This window comes from Hemicordylus capensis, chromosome 1, assembly GCF_027244095.1.
Source record: "Hemicordylus capensis ecotype Gifberg chromosome 1, rHemCap1.1.pri, whole genome shotgun sequence".
Classification (NCBI taxonomy): domain Eukaryota; kingdom Metazoa; phylum Chordata; class Lepidosauria; order Squamata; family Cordylidae; genus Hemicordylus; species Hemicordylus capensis.
Genome location: NC_069657.1, coordinates 11737032 through 11758883, shown reverse-complemented (window position 1 = coordinate 11758883; position 21852 = coordinate 11737032). Strand labels below are relative to the sequence as shown.

At 46.1% G+C, this 21852-nt stretch overlaps 1 protein-coding gene and 1 long non-coding RNA gene across 3 annotated transcripts in view; one reads left to right on the top strand and one right to left on the bottom strand.

Moving 5' to 3' along the window:
* The window catches only part of RTN1 (reticulon 1), a 199575-nt gene that overhangs the window by 35891 nt on the left and 141832 nt on the right, over nucleotides 1-21852 (top strand). The window lies entirely within an intron of this gene.
* On the bottom strand, nucleotides 10186-20133 carry LOC128336787 (uncharacterized). The gene is made up of 2 exons (XR_008312095.1): nucleotides 19708-20133; nucleotides 10186-10445 (listed from the first exon to the last, which is right to left on the bottom strand). It is a non-coding gene; the product is annotated as an uncharacterized LOC128336787 (long non-coding RNA).

Sequence of the window (21852 nt, the reverse complement as noted above, 5' to 3'; positions counted from 1 at the left end):
TAGTCCCTGTCCCTATGCAGTGGGGCACCTAGAGTACATAGCAGCCCTAAACAAATGCCCAGCCCTCTCCTCCCTAAATTGCTGTTGCTTTCAAGCTGAAATCCTAGGCATGCTTAATTGGGAGTAAGCCTCACTGGGTACACTGTGGGATGTATTTCCAGTTAGGCATGCATAGAATGGCACTGCAAGGCTGTTTCCAGCCACCATGTTGCTGCAGAATATTCCTAACTGAGAGCCAGTAAAAAAAAATCCCTGGGAGCCAGATCTGGCCTCCGGGCCTTATGTTGTGCAGGTCTGCTCTAGGGAATGTACTAAAATGAATGGCGGGGAATGCACACTGAAAAGCCCAGCTTCCTTCCCAAGGGCCCTAGGAATGCATGGAATTTCCAAACGGCCAATGGCCACCCGGGAATTCCATGCATTCCATGGCCATTTGGAAGGAGGAACATAGGAAGCTGCCTTCTACCAAGTCAGACCCTCGGTCCATCTAGCTCAGTATTGTCTACTCTACACAGACTGGCTGCGGCCTCTCCAAGGTTGCAGGCAAGAGTCTCTCTCAGCCCTCTCTGAGAGATGGTCTCCCATTGAAATGCAAGCCAGGGCAGACCCTGATTAGCAAAGGAGACCATTAATGTTTGCCACCACAAGACCAGCACTCCTCTCTCCTCCTTTCCCCGCTCCTCCATGTACCATGAACAGCAGAACAAGACTCCTGTTCCCGATGCTGCCGTCCTCAACAGGAGCACCCCTCTTAAGGGCTTGTGACACACGGCTTGCTGCAGCTCCTTCTTGTTCAGGTACTTGAGCTTCTGTGGAGCTCCACTGCTGCAGGGGCTACCCAGTGCCGATCCAGTCTATTCAGTCCATGTGGCCGGGGCTGTAGCTCAATGGAAGAGCATCTGCTTTGCATGCAGGAGGTCCCAGGTTCAACCTCTGGCAGCGTCTCCAGGTAGGGCAGAGAAAGACCCCTGCTTTCAAACCCTGGACAGCTGCTGCCAGTCAGAGTAGACAGTACTGCGTTGGATGGACCGATGGTCTGACGCAGAAGGTGGCAGCTTCCTATGTTCCTAAGCCTGAGAGACGGAAACATAAAAAGACGTAAAAAACCCATTGTTATTAGTTATTATTTATTTATTCGATTTCTACGCCGCCCTTCCAAAAATGGCTCAGGGTGGTTTACACAGAGAAATAATACATAAATAAGATGGCTCCCTGTCCCCAAAGGGCTCACATTCTAAAAAGAAACGTAAGACACACACCAGCAACAGTCACAGGAAGTACTGTGCTGGGGGTGGATAGGGCCAGTTACTTTCCCCCTGCTAAATAAAGAGAATCACCACGTTGTCCCTCTGTGCCAAGTTAGCAGGGGATTATCCCCCCTCCCCCTCCCTTTTATCCACACAACAACCCTGTGAGGTGCTAGGCTGCAAGATGATGGCTGGCCTAGGTCACTCAGTGAGCTTTGTGGAAAGTGGAGATTTGAACCCAAGGCATTCTAGTCCAAGTCCACCACCCTAACCACTACTCTTCACAGGCTGTCTAGATCAGGACACTTATTTGTGCCTCCCCTGTGTTTTAAAAACACCTTATAAAAACATGCATTGCAATAGAATACATGTATTCATATATATATATATATATTTTAAAAATACTGTGTGAGAGTAGGTCATATATCCAAACATTCATCCTCTGTTGATTTTTCCCTAATGCATTATGGCCTGTCTCCATCTACTCAAGTAATGTTTTGTCCATTATTCATAAAAAATCTTTTTCCGCTTCTTTTGGCTCGGAGGCACTGCAGTCAGCACAGACGACACTGAATGCCATATTACATTTCACACCATTTTGGCAGTCGCTGTGCCTCTTGACCTGTAACACATGAAGATTAATCTGGTGTTGACCTTTTATTTAATCTGCAAATTGGGAATCTGTTCTAAGAATCCCATCATTATGAAACGAGAAATATGGGAGCCTGCAGCTGTCCGGAAGAAGCTCAGCACTGGCTGGGAGGTGAAATACAAGGTGAAGATGTCCAAAAGCAACAGTAGTGGGGCAATACATTTATTAAGATCAACTTTAAAAAATATAGAGCAGTGAGCAAGCTTACAGGTTCATCAGAACACTTCATGAGGCTGGGTGTTAAACAAAGCAAAGTGAAGGACCATAGCTCAGTGGAAGAGCATCTGCTTTGCTTGCAGAAGGTAAACAAAACCCTGTTAGGATTCAACAATCTATCAGAACATCAAAAAAGAATCCAAATGTTATATACAAATATTTTAATATAATAGTAATAAAATTGTATGGATTGAAAATACTGTCCAGCTATGCAAGATATAAGAACATAAGAACAGCTCTGCTAGATCAGGCCCAGGGAAGCCCATCTAGTCCAGCATCCTGTTTCGCACAGTGGCCCACCAGATGCCGCTGGAAGCCACAGGCACAGGAGTTGAGGGTGTGCCCTCTCTCCTGCTGTTACTCCCCTGCAACTGGTACTCAGAGGCATCCTGCCTTTGAGGCTGGAGGTGGCCCTCCGACTAGTAGCCGTTGATAGACCTCTCCTCCATGAAGTTATCCCAACCCCTCTTAAAGCCATCCAGGTTGTTGGCTGTCACCAAATAATAAATAATAAATCTGAATCAATTAAAAAATATCTATATGTCTCAATAACATGAATACAGAATTATCAGTGAGATAGTCTCTGTGTCCAACTAGCAGGTCCAATAGTTCATTTCAAAATTGCTGATAAAATGGAATAAGTATAGATTAATGTTCCCTGTATCATGTTTTAATTGGAAGATGAAATATCATGTCGTAGTTTTGATCAGTGTTGTGTTGTTGCCAGATGCATTTCGGCTATACTGAGTCTTCTTCAGTGGCAATTGTCTCCTATTAGTCTCTACCCAACATAAGGATTGATCTGTTACTGATAATTGCCACTGAAGTAGACTTGGTGCCTTTGGACCAATACTTGCTGCCTTTGAACTGCCTGGAGCCTTTGGAGTCAGGCGGTATATAAATAATAAATAAAAAATTAAATTAAATTAAATTAAATTAAATTAAATTAAATTACAATCCAGGAAGAGGCAGAGCCATCAACTCCTCTCTCAAAGCACCAGCCCCTAGATGATCAGTGCTGGTGGGACAGCTCTGTGTGGAGTGGTTTCTCACCCAGTTTGGTGCACCCGGCTCTGCCTGCTTGGATCCTGTGTTGTAAATCTGTTGGCTCGGCTGACCCGACATGATTTACAATCCCTTCAGCTCTACTTCTGTGAGTTAATTAGAAAGTCTGGAGATAAGAGTAGCCGCTTGGCTGCACGAACGAAAGTGAAAAATGACTCACAAAGAAAAACAGCATAAACAAAATAAAGTCCCTTGAACTAAACTAGGTACCCCTCTCTACGATAACGGAGCAATAACTGAAATAACAGAACAAGGAATGAACAGAACAAGGACAGGCTGACACACTAAAGGTTGGATAATTCTTAAGTATGCACACTGTCTGTGGTAGGCAACGTTGCTGACAGTACTGCCTCAGGAACAGCATTTGCTTGATATAGGGCTCAAGATAATCGGCAGCCAATCAGGCTGTCCTGACTCAGCATTTCTATTTCCTCTCCTGCGAGATCTTGCGCCTGCATGTCTCCCACTGAGCCTTTCTCTTGAGACGTCTTCTTAGCACAGGTGAAATTCCAGCTTCCTCCTGATCAGTCTTCTCAGCCCTCATCTCTGCCAGCTGTTCAGATTCCTCTGTCTGCTGCCGTCCCAGCTCAGCTTCAGAGTGTGTTCTCCCAGCCAAATCCTGCTGCTGTGCCTCTGAGCCTGAACTCCCAACCGAGTCCTCCCGTTCCTCCTCTGACTTCTGACTCAGAGGTCTGAGCCATGACACCCTGCTGGACAGCTCCCCTCCTGACCCAGCCCTTCTCCTGTTTTTTGGTGACCTCATGCAGCATGCAAGGCTGGTGGGAAAAGAAACTCTCATGGAGAAAATCCCACCTCCTGCCTAAACTATGGTTGAGGGATCCATGGGCTTCGGTGTTGATCTCTGATATTGCTAACCAGCTTCCTGCTTGGCAAGTTTCAAACTTTGGCTTTAAATCTTGCTTAAATGGGGAGGCTGCTTAGCCCTAATAGTGATTAGGGATTTGCAAACCAGTTCAATGTCGAACAGGTTTGACATCAAACTGGTTTAGTTCAATGGCTCAATGTCGAGCCAAACCCTCTTCCCCCAGCTGTTCGTGGGGGTTCACGAGCTTTTTCGGTTAAAAACAAAATAAAATTGTACTTACCCCCTCTGGGGGGCTTCTCCAAAGCCATGGGGGGGGAGTGTCTCTGGAGGTTCCTCCTCCCCCTGCGGGCCTCCATTATGGCTGATCTTCGGCCCATTCCAGGTCTCACCCCTGTCGTGGCGGTGGCCTCTGCATGGCCCAGGTAAGTTCAAATTTATTTATTTTTAACCAAAATAGCTTACAACCCCAACAACCGAATCTGGTCCAGGTCCAGTTCAGACTCAAACCAAACCAGGCCAGCTGTTTTTATGCATACCTCTAACAGTGATTGGCACCAGTGCTGACAATAGCCAAGAAGTCTAGTTCCCAGGAACCTCCCATTCTCGGGCAGTGTGCATTTCTGGAGGGTGTGCTGCCCAAACCCACCAAAGTCCAGTTCCCGAAATTTCTGCCTACCATTCACTTTCCATTTTCTGCCTATTTTTAACTTACAGTATTTACCCAAATAGAAGGCAACTCTGAATTTAAGTTGATGCCTTAAATGTTAGAGGTTAAATAAAGGTTATACTTGTATGTACCCAAAACAGATTCAAGATGAACCCCAAATTCAAGATGAACCCCCACCCCTGTATTTAACAGGAAAAAATGGGGGGAAACCTCATCTTGAATTCGGGTAAATTTAGTACATTTGAAGTTGGACATTTGAAGTCGAAGTTTGGTACATTTGAAGTGTGTGGATAAAGATGATCCTGTTGACATAGTATACCTGGACTTCCAAAAAGCTTTCAACAAAGTTCCTCATCAAAGACTCCTGAGGAAACTTAGTGGTCATAAGGGGACAGGTACCTGTGTGTGGATTGCTAACTGGTTGAAATACGGGAAACAGAAGGTAGGTATAAATTGAGAGTTTTCACAATGGAGGGAAGAAGATCCCCAGGGATCTGTACTGGGACCGTTGCTCTTTAATTTATTCATAAATAATCTAGAAGTAGGGGTAAGCAGCGAGGTGGCCAGATTTGCAGATGATACCAAACTCTTTCCGGTAGTAAAATCCAAAACAGATTGTGAGGAGCTCCTAAAGGATCTCTCCAACCTGGGTGAGTGGTGACAAAGTGGCGGTTCAATGTTGGCAAGTGTAAAGTGATGCACATTGGGACGAAAAACCCCAACTTCAAGTATACACTGATGGGATCTGAGCTGTCGGTGACGGACCAGGAGAGGGATCTTGGGGTTGTGGTGGACAGCTCGTTGAAAGTGTCGACTCAATGCGGCAGCTGTGAAAAAGGCCTATTCCATGCTAGGGATCATTAGGAAGGGGATTGAAAATAAAATGGCTAATATTATAATGCCCTTATACAAAACTATGGTGTGGCCACACTTGGAGTACTGTGTACAATTCTGGTCACCACATCTTAAAAAGGACATTGTAGAACTGGAAAAAGTGCAGAAGAGGGCAACCAGGATGATCAGGGGCCTAGAGCACCTTTCTTATGAGGCAAGACTACAACACCTGGGGCTCTTTAGTTTAGAAAAAGACGACTGCGGGGAGACATGATAGAGGTCTATAAAATCATGCATGGTGTGGAGAAAGTGGATAGAGAGAAATCTTTCTCCCTCTCAGGTAACACTAGAACCAGGGGTCATCCCATGAAATTGATTGCCAGGAAATTTAGGACCAGCGAACGGAAGTACTTTTTCACACAACACATCATCAACTTGTGGATTTCCCTGCCACAAGATGTGGTGACAGCCAACAACCTGGATGGCTTTATGGATAACTTCATAATAGCTTCATATTAAAGTTTGGATAACTTCATGGAGGAGAGGTCTATCAACGGTTGCTAGTCGGAGGACTATAGGCCACCTCCAGCCTCAGAGGCATGATGCCTCTGAGTACCAGTTGCAGTGGAGCAACAGCAGGAGAGAGGGCATGCCCTCAACTCCTGCCTGTGGCTTCCAGCGGCATCTGGTGGACCACTGTGTGAAATAGGATGCTGGACTAGATGGGCTTCCTTGGGCCTGATCCAGCAGGGCTGTTCTTATGTTCTTATGGACGGAGAATGTCGGGTGAATGGTGCACGGGCAGAAGACTAAGGAACCAGACTTTGGCAGGTTCGGACAACACACCCAGCAACGGGAATAGAGCTTCCCAACAATCATGTGAAGCTGTCCATGTTCCTTAACTGTATTTAAGGAGCTGCAGGAGGGAGGGATTCACGCCAAGGGAGAGAGGGGAAATGGGGAAGGAGTGCCGTCTTCTTGCATCTAACTCTTGATCTCCTAAGTGCATTTAAAAGATCAGGCCATTAGGTCTACGCCAGACCTCCTCTTTTGGAGACGAAGATAACCGAATTGCCAGACAAGCATCTGGGTGAGTTTGTCACTAAAAGCATATTCTGTAGTCTGAACACAGGAATGTCAGAGAAAGCAACCCCAAAGCCCAGCAACCACCTTTCGGACCAGGAGTGAAAGATCTGCAAAACACGAAGGAGAGGAAGTTTATTGGGCTTTCTATGAAAACATTGCTCACACGTTCTGTGGTCAGGAGAACATTTTCTGTCGGTGAAGTTGCAGTGAAGTATAAACTCCATTTATCTGTCAGAAGGGATCAGCTTGACAGAGCAAACTCCTCAAGGAACGTTGGAGGAACGGCCTCTACAGCTTCTGCAATATTTATGCCCCCTTCCCCATAAGCAGCAAGGTTTTCCTTCTGTCAGGGAGAATAAATATGCTCCTCTTTTCTATCAGCTCTCAATCTGTTCTCTTTTATATTCAGAGATCCCTTTTGTTCCCCCAAATAAAAACAGCTGCCACCAGAGCGATTGTATGCATTTTTAATGTGCTCCAACCAGGACAAAATTGCCGTTTTGTCTACTTGCAGGGAGGAGGAAGGGAGGATGTGTCGGAATCTTATCTGCTGGGCCATGAATCACAGTCTGACCTCCAAATGCTCACAGGGGCAGTTTATAATCCCTCCCCCCAAAGAAAATATGTAAGGAGGAAAGTAGCACAGGCGATGCAGCGCAGAGGGGAAACTGTTATAAAACAGTGACCCAGCAGTTTGCACATTCACGCTCTATGGAACTAGGGATGATAAATGTTGGGAAATGTCCACAGGAAAAGGAGTGTGTGTACTTGTTGCTGGTGGGTCTGTAGAAGAGTGGAATAGCCAGTGGGACATAGGAAGCTGCCATATACTGAGTCACACCATAGGTCCATCTTCTAGCTCAGTATTGTCTACCCAAACTGGCAGCGGCTTCTCCAAGGTTGCAGGCAGGAGTCTGTCTCAGCCCTATCTTGGAGATGCTACCAGGGAGGGAACTTAGAACCTGGTGCTCTTCCCAGAGTGGTCCCATCCCCTAAGCAGAATATCTTATAGTGAACACACATGTAGTCTTCCATTGAAATGCAAACCAGACCTTGCTTAGGAAAGGAGACAACTGATGCTTGCTAGCACAAGACCATCTCTCCTCCCTAAACCATTTCTCCTCCCAGTGTGGTGTAGTGGTTAGAGTGTTGGACTAGGTCTGGGAAGATCCGAGTTCAAATCCCCATTTAGCCATGAAACTCACGGAGTGACTCTGGGCCAACTGCTTATCTCTCAGCATAGCCTACCTTACAGGGTTGTTGTGAGGCAAAACATAACCATGTACACCACTTTGGGCTCCTTGGCAGAAGAGCGGGAGGCAAGTGTAAACAAAAAAGATAAGATAAAATAAAGGCTTCTGGTTAGCATTCTAACTTTTGATCCTTGAGTCTAAAGTGTTGCTTTTGACATATTTGAAAAGCAAAGTTTCAAAGGAGAAAGAAACTTTTATTTTATATGTTAGTGGCAGTTCAGTCGGCTTGTACCAAATAATCACCTTTCTGAGAGAAGCCTTTGTCCTCATATCTTTTCAGTCTTGTGGTAGCAAGCATGACTTGTCCCCTTATCTAAGCAGGGTCCACCCTGGTTGTGTATGAATGGGAGACTAGAAGTGTGAGCACTGGAAGAAATTCCCCTTAGGGGATAGAGCTGCTCTGGGAAGAGCAGAAGGTCCCAAGTTCCCTCCCTGGCAGCATCTCCAAGATAGGGGTGAGAGAGATTCCTGCCTGCAACCTTGGAGAAGCTGCTACCGGTCTGTGAAAACAATACTGAGCTAGATAGACCAATGGTCTGACTCAGTATATGGCAGCTACCTATGTTCCTATCCTAGTGCAGGGGATCTCAACTGTGAGCCCCTAGATGCTGTTGGACTATAATGGTCAAAGGTCATTGTAGCTGGGATTGATGGGAGTTGTTGTCCAACAGCATCTCTGGACCCAAGTCTGGGAATCTTTTCATTAGCATATCCTCTGATTTCCTTTGCCTCCAGCTTTAAAGATACGAATGCTTCTTTCACTGGTTGGTTGATCTGTGGATTTTCCTGGCAGGTGGTGTATAAATAGCTCCGAGGAGCTGGAAATTCACGTGTTCTTTTCAGAATACAAAACTTGAGTCACTTGGAAGCCACCTACCGTAGGACATTTAAAGATCCTTTAATTACACCAGTCTTAAGACTCATCACTAAGGAGGAGGTAGGAATTTTGAGGCATTCTGGTGCCGGTTTGAAATGGCAGAACTGAATATATGCAGCACATAGAGGGATTTGTCTTAAATTATGGGGTGGGAAGTGGAGGAGGAGGAGGAGAGAAGGAAGACTGTTCCTCATTGGAAAATGTTAATTCATGTAAATATGTTTACACTTATCATCCACTACAGTGGTGCTTGGCTGAACAAAAGAATCAGTACCATAACCTAATAATTAGCCTTTAGTATATTTATACCGTGGATTTTAAATGGTCGAAGGTACTGAGTCATGTACACGATGTCAGCAATTCTTACAACTGTAAGGCAGGCGGGTATTATTAATCGCATGTTGCAGTTGCAGGGGAAGTTGAGAGAGAGAGAGAAGCTGGGTGCTTTCCAGACTAGACCCTGCAACGGGGTCAGGATGCATCTCGAAAGTGTGCTTCCACACGTCCTGTGTTGTGACACCGTAGTCCCTACGTTGACAGGCTGCCGTTCACATTTCTGATGCCTTGGTTCAAATTTAATCGCTGAGATATAGAGCTAGGATGTTGTATATCCCATGTTGAAAAGTTGCTGGTTTTTCCGAGGTTAGTTTCTGCGAGACTGCTCCCCCTGCTGTTTACATTTTGAATGCGATTTGCTTGAACGGAAGCATTTTGCTGCTGTTGAGCAGCCAGCCTGGAAAGTGCCCTGGTGAGTTTCTTGCCTCAGTTGAGATTTCAAACCCAGGGGTTTACAGCTCACATTTTCAGCCACTTTGCGGCTGAATATGCTAATTTGTGAACATTTGCCCCTTTTTATAAAGCATGGGTAGGCAAGGTGTGGCTCTCCATATGTTGCAGAACCACAACTCCCATCATCCTCAGCCACAATTTATTACATCTAAGGATGATGGGAGTTGTAGTTCAGCAACAACCTGGAGAGCTACATGCTACCTACCTCTGTTATAAAGCACGTACCGTACTTAGAATTGAAGCTGAGAAAGAAAACAGTCCTTCAGGGAAAAATTGGATAAAACTTTTAAAACGTGTGTGTGTGTGTGTGTGTGTGTGTGTGTGTGTGTTTCAAGGCCTTCACATCTCTAGTCAGGATGCAGGCCAGTGAACATGAAGGGGCTGAGCAAATGTTGCTCTGACAACTCCCAACCAAGGGCTATTGCTGACGGGAAGTTGTGTTGAGGGGAGAGCAAGTAATTTCTAAAAAGAAGTGCTGGTACTCAAGCCTAGAAATGAGTACGCTCACAGCCCTTATCTCTAATCTCTGTTTTGTTAATTCAGTGTCAAGAAAGTGCACTGTGTATATGTTCAGGGGTCCTGTCATCTTGCTTCTGGCTTCATTTGTTCAAGGGCTGAACCTCACTTTGAACACAAGGGAAAGTCAACTTTGGCACAAATTTCAACCCTGAAATAGGCACATATCTGCTTGAGTTTATGGTGCAACACAGAACCAAAATGGATTTCCCACCTCCAGTTTAATAGGAGAGGGAGTGGAATGCATTGTGCAGGGAGAAAGAAATGGGATGATGTAATCTGGCAGGGAGCGCTTTATTTCTGCATGCCGGTCACTTTTGTTTGGGTGCCGGAGCTGACAGTCTGAATTCTAAAAAGTCTCCCTGTTGCTCCACATGATCACGCCATGTCTGTTTCGTCCCACCTGAGCAAATAAAGCTTAAAAAAGGAAAAGAAAGAAATTAAAGACTGGCCAGTCCTTATTAAAAGCATCCCACACCCACCCACCCCAAACTCAACAAAAACAAGAAGCCTTTCTTGGGGATTATGGTTGCACATCTATTTTAGTTATATAATCATTCAGGAGGTGGGTGGGTTGAGCTATTGTGAGTGGCACATAAAAGAACCCCAAATGAGAATCCCGATCTTATTATATAGACAACTTAAACCATTAGGTATCCCACCTTAATCAAATTTGAATAATAAATAATAACGCTCCATTATTTCCAATATATAGAACCCAAATACTAAAATCCTTCCAATCACTCACACCTTTAAAATACACATGGGGAAAAAAAAACATCCCTATATTAAAAAGTATATAAACATTGTCTCTTAAAAAGTCTGGAGAAGATCTCTTCTATGATTCCCAGTTGGTGCAATGAAAGTCAGTGGAGCTCTTCTCACAAACGGTGAGAAGAGCTCCAGGTCTGCGGGGAGGGCGGGTTTTGCCTACCTTCCCTGCAGATGATCTCTACTCCTTCCCTGGGTGGGTGGATCACCCACCCAGCTGAGTGGCAACTTCCCCTGCAGCTCCAGGGGTTGGGGTGCCATGCATTGCCCCCTCCAAGCTCCAATAATGCACCGCGAGAGTGTGTGGTGCATTATCAGAATCCCCCCTTCCCGCTGAGTGTGCCATGTGCAGTTGATTTTTTACCATGTGCCAGACGTGTTTCGGCTGTTTCTCAGCCTTCTTCAGTGGCGTGGATTAAAAAAAAATTCTTCAAAACAGTCTACATAATGGATAAGTGTTAATGTAAAAAAACAAAACAAAAAACGCTCTCCAAAATGCACCCCAAAGAAACTTTTCTTCTCAATATAATCCAAGTACAATATTTCTAAAAGCTTTCCCACATGACTCTTCTCCTTAGGATTTGTAATCATTGAGGCTCTTCAGCAACTCACCCCAGACTTAGCTGTCATCAGTGGAAATGAAAATAAGAATGCAGAGGGTGGGTCTCAAATGTTATTAGTATACATTCCTCTTTTACTTAAAATCCCATACCTCACACATTATAGTGTGTACAGCCTCTCAAAAATATATTCCAAGCATGATACTATTCTCAATTTACTCCTCTACAGAGTCTATTTGAGTTACACAATCATTCAGGCCTCAGGAGGGTGGGTGGGTTGAGATATTCTGAACAGAGGTGCACCTAGGTAATTCTGGAGCCTGGACCGAAATGCCTTTGAAGACCCCCCTTTCCCACTGCCGGTTAAGCATCATCCCCCTACACACACACACACACACACACACACACACACACACACACACACGCAGTAATTTTAATATGTGGGGGTTTTGCGGGAACAAACAGCAACTGAACTCACAAGAATGTAAGAATATAAAACAGGCATCTTTATGCAAATATGCATTAGGAGAAACATTTCAACACGCAACTTTTTCCCACCCACGTATTTCTTTCCCCACTCTAAAGCACCAAGCGCAGGTCAGAATCACAGTTGGCGGCCTTGCGCAGCGCAGACCGGTGGCCCAGTGTGGCAACCACACCACCAGGACAGACTAAAGAGGCTTTGGGGGCCCCCCGAAGGTGTGCAGGCCCTGGACTTTGACTCCAAAGTCCAGGGGTAAGAGCGCCTCTGATTGCAAAGCAAGGGCTCCCAACCTTACGGGTCGCTAGATCTCGTTGGACTACAACTCCCAGCATGCTCAGCCTCAGTGGCCAAAGGAGATGATTTGCTGGTGGGTTATACCAGGGATTCCCCACCTTGGGCCCGCAGATGTTGTTGGACTACAAATTTCATCATCCCTAGCCACAGTGGCCTTTGGCCATCTGGGGGCCCAAGGTTGGGAATCCCTGTCATAAAAGAAATCTGGACAGGCAAGAGGGGAAGGTAGGAGAGACACATTGCTTCTGATTCTTAATCTTCTCTTTTTAAAACATAATCTGAATTTTTAAGCTTATTGAGCAGGGGGAGAGCAACTGGCACTATCCATCCCCAGCACACCATCCCCCCAGTGGCTGTTGCTTATGTCTATCTTATGTTTCTTTTTAAGATTGTGAACCCTTCCCAAAGGGCTCGCAATCCCTTTGGGAATGCAATTGGCTGAATATGAATATCCCCTGAATATCTGTGGCTGAATACGATTACACATACGACAAATATTTATATACTGCTTTTCAACAATAGTTCCCAAATTGGTTTACATAGATATAAATAAGTAAATGAATAAATAAATAGGATGGCCCCTTGTCCCCATCTTTCTCATTTATTTATTTATTTATTTATATCTGTGTAAACTGATGTGGGAACCTTTGTTGGAAAGTGGTATATAAATATCTATCGTATTTGTATTCGTATTCAGCCACTGGCATTCAGAGGATTTAGTGCTTCTGAACATGGGGGTGCCACGTAGCCATTGTTTAATGGTCACTGATTAATTGGCCATTCTCCTTGAACTTGTCAAATCCCTTGTCAAAGCCTTCCAAGCTAATGACCCTCCCTATCTCTCGTGCAATTAAACTCCAGACTTCTAATGATGTGTTGCGTGTGAAGGGCAATGTTTTTGTCTGTCCTGCCAATCTCCTGCCAGTCACTTGCATTGGGTGGCCCTGGATCCCAGGATTATGAGAGAGGGTGAAAAACTGCGCTCTGTTCACTTGCTTTGTGCTATGCATGATTTTTATAAGGCTCTATCACGTCCCATCTTAATTGCCTTTTAAAAAAAAGAACTTTATCCGCAGAGGTCAGGCAAGTGCCGAGTGAATCTCTGCAGCCAACAGGGAAGAGCCTCCAACCCCGTCACCAAGGTGTAGCCGTTCAAGGGGTGGGGCTCATGAAGTTATCCTAGATGTGCTAGGCCCTCGCCACCCCCAGCACAGCATCCCTCCAGTGCAGGCACGGGCCGTGAACAAGCTTCCAGTGGGGTGGGGGGGGCAGCCTCTTTACGTGTAAACGGAGCCGGTGCTCCGTGCCACCCAGCAGCCCCCGTGGCGGGGAATCGCCTCCACCACTCACCTGGCCGCTGGCGGGGGCTCACCTCCGTGGGAGCCAGGTAAGTGGCGGAGGCGATTCCCCGCTGCGGGGGCTGCTGGGCGGCACGGAGCACCGGCTCCGTTTACACTTAAAGAGGCTGCCCCCCACTCCACCCCACTGGAGGTGCGCCGTTCACGGCCCGCGCCTGCTCCAGTGGCTGTTGCTGGTGTCTGTCTTGTTTCTTTTTTAGATGGTGAGCCCTTTGGAGACAGGGAGCCATATTTACTTCTATCTAAGTAAACTGCTTTGGGAACTTTTGTTGGAAAGCGGTAGACAAATATTCATTGTGAAAATAGGAATGTTACAAGTATATCCCTATTTCCATCTGAGAAACTTATTTATTTATTTATTTATTTAAATTTTCTTATATACTACCTTCTCCAGAGACTCTAGGCAGTGAACAACAATACCAATAACAATTGGTTTAAAAATAATAATAATAATAATAATAATAATAATAATAATTATTATTATTATTAAAGTTACGTCTCACCATATTGTTGATGGGAGAGGCACTCTTTGTCTGGCTCCTCTGGTGAGACCTGTCCAGTATGGTTGGCCTTCTGGCATAGCTCTCACCTTCATCAGAGCACACAAGCCCCACAACCACGCCGCCTATATTTTGCGACGATATCTATAATAACCAACAGTATTGATGATAAAATTCAGCCATCCCAAGTCCTTGGGAAGGACTTGATGTCTGGATAAAACAAACCAGTCAATAACACCTGTCTGACTGTGTAAATAATAATAATTATTATTATAATAATAATTATTATTATTAAAGGGCAAATGCCTGGCAAAACAGGTGGGTCCTTAGAAGGGCCTTAAAAACATCCAGGGAGGGGGCTGAACGAATCTAGGGGAGGAGGAGTGTTCCAAAGAAGAGGGGGGCCACAGAGAAGACCCTCCTATGGGCCCAGGCACCACACACTACACTAGGGCCTGGGGCACTAAGGACGGCCAGCTGAGAAGACCTCACAGGCTGGGATACAACCAGCTGCAAGAGGCAATCCTGGAGTTATACACCTGCTAAGCCCATAAGGGTTTATGTTGGGGTGTGTGTGTAAGAATGCATCCAAGAAGACCGCCAGCACTCCTCATGGTTGCTGGTTGCAGAGATAGAGAGATAAAACTTTATCGTACTAGCTATAGGCCATGATAGACAACAGCATCAACGTATACATAATCAACCTTACAGTCAGCAGCATATGCATAGTAATCTTTACAGTCTCTTCTACTTTTTCTAACCTCCATGACAATTTACAGGATTTTTGTCTAATTCCCAATTTTCTTGCCTGCTAAACAAATGCCGACCTTATAGAGGATAAATGCAGCTCCCATCCTCCCCAGCCTTTGGCTGTTGTAGCTGGGAGTGATGAGCGCTATAGAGGCTGTTCTCACGACCAAATGTGGGTAGTCTGGAGAGAAGGCAGGATCCCACCATCCTGCTCCCAGATGACCAGAGCCTCCTTTTGGCTCTGCAGCTCATGCATCTACATGAACACCACAGCAGTGGTCTCGAGAGCTGAAATGGAGAGCTGGGGCCTCCAGCTATCCCAGAATGCATTGCACAAGCAGCAGAGAAGCAGTACAGCAACAGCTTTCCTCTCCCTGCCTCTGCTTTCCAACCGACTCTGTGGTTAACATGGCTGCTGGCAGCCCAGGAACAATTTAAAATGCATCGGCTGCACAGTTGACCAAAACAAAAGCCCCTGGTGGCGCAGTGGTAAAACCGCCGCTCTGTAACCAGAAGGTTACAAGTTCGATCCTGACCAGGGGCTCAAGGTTGACTCAGCCTTCCATCCTTCCGAGGTCGGTAAAATGAGTACCCAGAATGTTGGGGGGCAATATGCTAAATCATTGTAAACCGCTTAGAGAGCTCCGGCTATAGAGCGGTATATAAATGTAAGTGCTATTGCTATTGCTAAGTGCTAAAAGGAAGGACAGGCTCCCTTTTTGTCCTGCCTCACTTTTAACCTGGGTAGTGGATCTGGGCCACCCAGGTTTGGGACTGCTGAGTTGGAAGGATTCCTGCTGCCCCAGAGGTTCCTGGGTTAATCCTCTCCTACCCAGGAATCTGTGGCCGCTAGAAGAGGCTCACTGCCTAACAATATCTGGCGACCCAAATCTGAGAACCGCTGGTGTAAAGATTGTGCCTCAGTGCTCTCTGCGTGGAATGCTTTTTCTTCCTGCGGTTGTGCCAAATGACGTTTCTCTGTGAGCTTAAAGCTAGCAGGGAGCAGCCTTCTGAAGGGAAACTCCCAGCATCATGGGCTCCCCTTTTTCTTGCCTCCCTTTGAGACACCTTTCTGCAAGTTGCGTGACCAGCAGGCACTCATTACTGGCCAAGCCTGCCTCTCTGACAACACAGCAGTAGCTCTGGTGCCTGCAAAGAAGGAGCTTGTTAAAACCGTGCGGAGTTGAGTCAGTTAGGAGTCAGCAGACAATTAACCCAAGATGCTTAACAATAGAGATTTGGGGGGGGGGGAACCCCAGTCATTTAGCACTGAAGTTTGCAATCAAATCTGATATTTATATATCGTGCAGCGGGATATCAGGGCAGCGTCTAAGCAGTTTGCAAAATCCCTGATGCATGCGGGAAAGAGAGACTGACTGCTATTATTATCAGAGTATAATAATACGGCTATTATTAGATTATCTTTTCTGCCATGCATCAGGGCCTTTGCAAGCTGCTCCTACACTATCCTATATATGATGACAAATAAACCATTGAACAAATATCTTAGACAGAGGCCTAGAATCTTCAGGCAGGGCGGGCAGAATCCCTTGCCTCCAGCACTGGAGAACTGCTCTCAGTCAATATGGACAGTACTGAGCTAGAGGGCTCGAATGGTCTGACTTGGGAACATACAAAGCTGTCTTGTACTCTCTCAAAAGACAGAAAAAGTGTGGTTGTAGTTTTGGTAACGGGAGACCCAGATTCAAATCCACTCGCCCCTGTCAGCCTGACCTACATCACAGTAGGGATGTGCACAAACTTGTTCAGAGACCCTTTTACAGGCCTCCGAACAGGTTTGAACACTGGGTGGGTTCGAGGTTCGAAGGCGGGTAGGAGGTCTCGCTTTAAGGGTGAGGGAGGGTGCAAAAGTGGGGGAGGGGTAAGTGTGCCCTTCCCCACCCTTAAAGCGAGACCCCCCCACCCCCTCAAGCCACCCCCACCCGGTTCTGTGCACATTCCTACATCACAGGGCTGTTGTGAGCATAGGAGTACCCGGGGGGGGGGAGGACTGTGTATGCCCCCAGGTTCCTTGGAGGAAGTCCTGGAATGAAATATAATTAATTAAGTACTGCAGTGTTTAGTCAATTCAATTAATTAAATCTCTGTTGACTGAAATAAAGCAGCAGCCGAATTTTTAAAAGATGGCTACTTATTTTAATAGAAGAATATATAAAAACTGTTGGTAGCACCAGCATAGAAGAGGCTTTCCCCATCCTCTCCCCTTCTCTCACACAGGGAATGCCTCTTTTTATCAAAGGGGAGGGGCAGTGTTCTCTTTAATTTTTTTCATCTGTGTGCGGAATGAGTTTTGTTCTGGGCAGCAGTATCAAGGCAGTGTGTGCTCACCTGTATTCAAAATGGGGCCTTCCTGATTCAACCTGAACGGGATCTAAAATTAACTGAGCGGACATCAAAAATGTGTGAGTGCATGTGCACACACATGCGCACGCCTTAGAGGGAACAGTGTGGGGAGGGAACCCAGGAAAACCAGCAAGAGTACAGAAGAACAGGGAGAAAATTATGGGGACGGGGGAGAGACAAAAGGCCTATTCACACAACCATTTGGGGTGGGTTGGATGGTTTGAGAGCTTCTACCCCAGTAGTGGCACCTAATCAGAACTTTCGTTTGGTTCAGCAAACCCAATAAACAGACAAGTAAGCCAAGTGAAGCGTCCATTGCTGAATCGGGAACTGCAAACATGGAAAGCCCTCCAAAGGTCTAGCAGGCCTTCCCAACATGCTTTGTGCTGCCAGTAGACTGGAAAACCTCATTACATAGCAGCTGCCTCTGATTGGCCACAAAGGAGCAGGAGGCGGGCCCAGCCCTGCTGAAACCACAGCCACTTCAGGATCATAGAGTATGCTTTGCAGAGTGGCACATCCATGACAGCAGCCCCTGTAGCCACAACTCTCTGTTTTTTCCGGGCGGGCTGCTGAGTCGCAGTGGCTGAGTACAAGAGGTAGATGGATTCACATGACCAGAAAAGCAAGTTTGTATAGCTCTCCTCTCCCCCTAACTTGATTAGGAGCAGGATACAAATACTGGGCTACCCTGCTTTGGCTGGAGGGATTTTTGTGAGTTCACACTTTCGTGCAAACCAGGGTAGAATGCCTCCTACCCCAATTTTGATGAGAACCTAATTTTGTGAAAACAGGCCTAAACAGTTTCTTTGAGAGCATAATGGTTAGCATTCCCTTCTTTGTCTCTTCATAAGATTTGACTTTCCCCCAATAAATTATAAACAGGCTCAATTGTTCCAAAAGTGAAAGGAATACTTCTAAGATGTTGTCTGCTCAAATTTGTTTATGCATCATTTAAAAACATGTTTATGCATCATTGCATAATGATGCATCAAAAACATGTTTATGAATCATTTAAAAACAAGGCAAGTTCCCCTCCCCCACCACCCCTTGGGTGTATTGTTTTGTTCAACATGCCATGCAGATTTAATTAACTAAAGCACGTGTGATTAATTAATTAGGATTTCTTTAACGGAGTGACAGTCCTAATATAGTTTTTCTTGAAACCATCCACTTTACCTGTTTGCTTATGGGGAGTAAAATACATTTGCCTGTGATGCCATGGCATAGAAAGAACGGTATAGGAGGACCTCGCTGTTCTTGGGTCCGGCACTTGTGGTTTTGCATATCCGCGGCCGGGTAATTAGCACCCTACCTCAGAATACGTGGGGAAAAGTGGAGAGAGTGAAAGGGCTAAACCCGTGTATCTGCGGATTGGGGGTGGCCAGAAATGACCTTGGAGGACATTTCCAGCCGCCATTTTGACTGCTAGAGGGACTGCCATTTTATGGCTCAAAATGGAAGCCCAAAAAAAAGCAAAATTTTTTGGCCAATTTTCAGCCCTGTTGGCAACAATGCAGTGCAGTAGGAGACCTTGAGGTGGCCATTTGCGGGCGATTTGGCACAATGTGGGGGTTGTCAAACTTGGGTCCCTAGATGTTGGACTACAGCGCCCAGCCATTATTTATTCATTCCCAGCCTTTATTTATTTATTTAATCACATTTTTATACCGCCCCAAACTTTAGTCTCTGGGTGGTTAACAATAGCATAAAAACCAGTTAAAATATATACAAAAACTTAAAACAATTTAACAGTTTAAAAATCATCCACAAATTAAAACATTAAAATTCTAAAGAACTGAAAAAGCTTGGGTGAAGAGGTGGGTTTTCAAATGCTTTCTAAAAATCGTCAGAGATCATGTTAAAGATCATTGTGGCTAGGGATGATGGGAATTGTAGTCCAACATCTGGGGACCCAAGTTTGAAAACTGTTGTCTTAGCATTTGAGCTTAGAGGTCACCAACACTGTTCCCTCTAAGGCGTGTGCACATGCGAGCGCTCACAAGTTTTTGGATGTCCGCTCAGTTCATTTTAGATCCCGCTCAGGTTGAATCAGGAAGGCCCCATTCTGAATGCACGTGCACACATACTGCCTTGATACTGCTGCCCAGAACAAAACTCATTCCGCACACAGATGAAAAAAATTAGAGAGAACACTCGTCACCAACTTGTGACCTTTGGACCAAATCCAATCCCATGAGGTAACATAGGAACATAGGAAGCTGCCTTCTACTGAATCAGACCCTTGGTCCATCTAGCTCAGCATTGTCTGCACAGACTGGCAGCAACCTCTCCAAGGTTGCAGGCAGGAGTCTCTCTCAGCCCTAACTCCCAGCCCTAACTTGGAGATGCCAGGGAAGGAACTTGGAACCTTCTGCACGCGAGAGTGCAGGTGCTCTTCCCAGAGTGGCTCCATCCCCTAAGGGGAATGGCGGATACTAAGCTAGACGGACCAATGGTCTGACTCAGTAGAAGACAACTCCCTGTGTTCCTATGTCATCTACCTCCTCTCTCACCCCACACACCATTGCTAGCCCAGAGCCTTGGCCCACCCCTCTCACATCCTTCTCACAGTGGCCCACCAGCAAAACAGGTTACCTTTAAGCCCTGCTCATGAGGTCACCCCAGAGCTGAATGGCATTCGAACAGCGGTGCCAGTGTGCTGCTGCTGAAAAGCCCTCTCTTTGTTTTGAAACCCTTCCACCGAGTTTGGACAGCTCTGTTGACGTGTCAGTTGGTGTGCTGGGTGGCGGTGGTGGCGGTGGGGCTTTCTTCCCACCCCCAGAGTGCCGCTTCCCTTTGTTGAGAGGAGAATTGCAGCGCCACAGCCTGTGCATAAGCCAAGTATAATTGGGAGGTTGACAAGCTTCCACACCGAGAAATGCTGAATTGCTGTTTGCTGGGTAACTTTTTTTCTCCGGAGCGGCCAGCCTGTGGATGCTCTTTGCAAAAGCTCCTCCAGAAGTCTCTGTGTGGGATGTTGTTGCCATCCGTCTGGGAAGCCCGGAGAAACGAGACAAAGACAGGCACCATCGGAGGCCCGTCCTGGAATGCGTCTGGGAGGGTGGTGCCTTTTTATTACGGCTTTGCTTTGGCAGGGAAACCGGCTGGCTGATACATGCCCTCCATGCAGATTAACAAGCAATACATTATCAGAATAAAACGTGAAAGGCCTTTAGAAACTGAGAGGGCAACTCCTTTGGTTTCTCAAAGCTTCCGTGCTGTGATGTCTGGTCAACACAATCCCCGCACGTTGGGGGCCACAGAGGAGAGCCTAGACCGAACGGGCACCATCTAATCCATTTCTTGCTCTTTAATTACTGCCTACGGATTTTAGCTGGAAATAGCAGCATAAGAGCCCAAAGGGCTGGTGTTTCCCGGGATCTCTTTGGCACTGAGGGTATAATTGCTGATGGGATTTGGGCAATTAACTGGAGAGGAAGGGCAGCCAAAGTAATGATGTAACCCGAGGGTGTGGGCAGAGTCCTTGGAAGTATGTGATCAGCTAAATTATTTGACTCTTGCCCCTGCTAACTGGGCAAAGAGGCACCTTTTTAAAGCTGTGATTCCCTTTATTTAGCAGGGGGAGAGCAACTGGCCCTATCCAGCCCCAGCACAGCATCACTCCTGTGGCTGTTGCTGGTGTCTACCTTACATTGCCTTTTTAGATTGTGAGCCCTTTGGGGACAGGGAGCCCTTTTGTTTATTTGTATGTTTATTTATATCTATGTAAACTGCTTTGGGAACTTCTGTTGAAAAGCAGTATATAAATATTCATCGTTTTCGTGTTTGTCGTATTTTTGGCTGGTTCTCATCCAAGGTGTGGTCAATGCCTCCTGTTGGGAGGAGTTAATTTCTGATCCCTTGAATGAAGCAATAGTGAGATATTTGTTTTAGAAGTTAACATTCGACCTGAAGGTCATCTTGTAGTCAAATCTCTCTGGCTAACATGCAAATTCATACAACTTCAGAAGTTCAGAGTCATTGGGATTGTGGCCGTAGCTCAGGAGTAGAGCATCTGCTTTGCATGCAGAAGGTCCCAGATCCAAGCCCTGCCTCTCTGAGTAGGACTTGGAAAGCCTCCTCTCTAAAGCCTTGGAGAGGCTGCTGTCAGTCAGTGTAGACAATACTGAACTAGATGGCTGACTCAGTATAAGGCTGTTTCCTGTGTTCCTAGATTAAGTACTTTCACAAACATGCCGTGCAAGGATGTTGCGCTACATGAGGGGCTTGCATTCCAGAGTAGTGTTGCGCTAGTGCAAACATCCTTGCACTTGCACAGCAAGGTGCACAACCTGTGGTGCATCTCCTGATGACAAACCTCTTCCTCTCTCCATTTACATTGCAGGGAAGATTTGTGCAAGAGTGCAATTTCAGGATTTCATGCAGCGATGCATTTTTCTTGTGGGTGCACAACTGTCCCGTTGTGCTCCATTAGTCTGCTCCATTAGTCCGCTCCATTAGTCAGCCATTGACTTCTTGGCTCTGGAATCCAAGGATTGTGCTTTCCAGACATCACAGTAGGAAACCCTTGGGGAAACCAAAGAGCTGCCCTCTCAGCATTAAAGGCCTTTTGCTTTTCTGGTATGTATTGCTTGTTAATCTCATTGGTTACATGGTGCCATCAGGAAAGCCTGATACGAGAGAGAGAGAGAGAGAGAGAGAGAGAGAGAGAGAGATGCACTCCAACTCTGGCTTCTTGTAGGCAAATACATGACTATCAAGTAGCTCTAAGTAGAACTA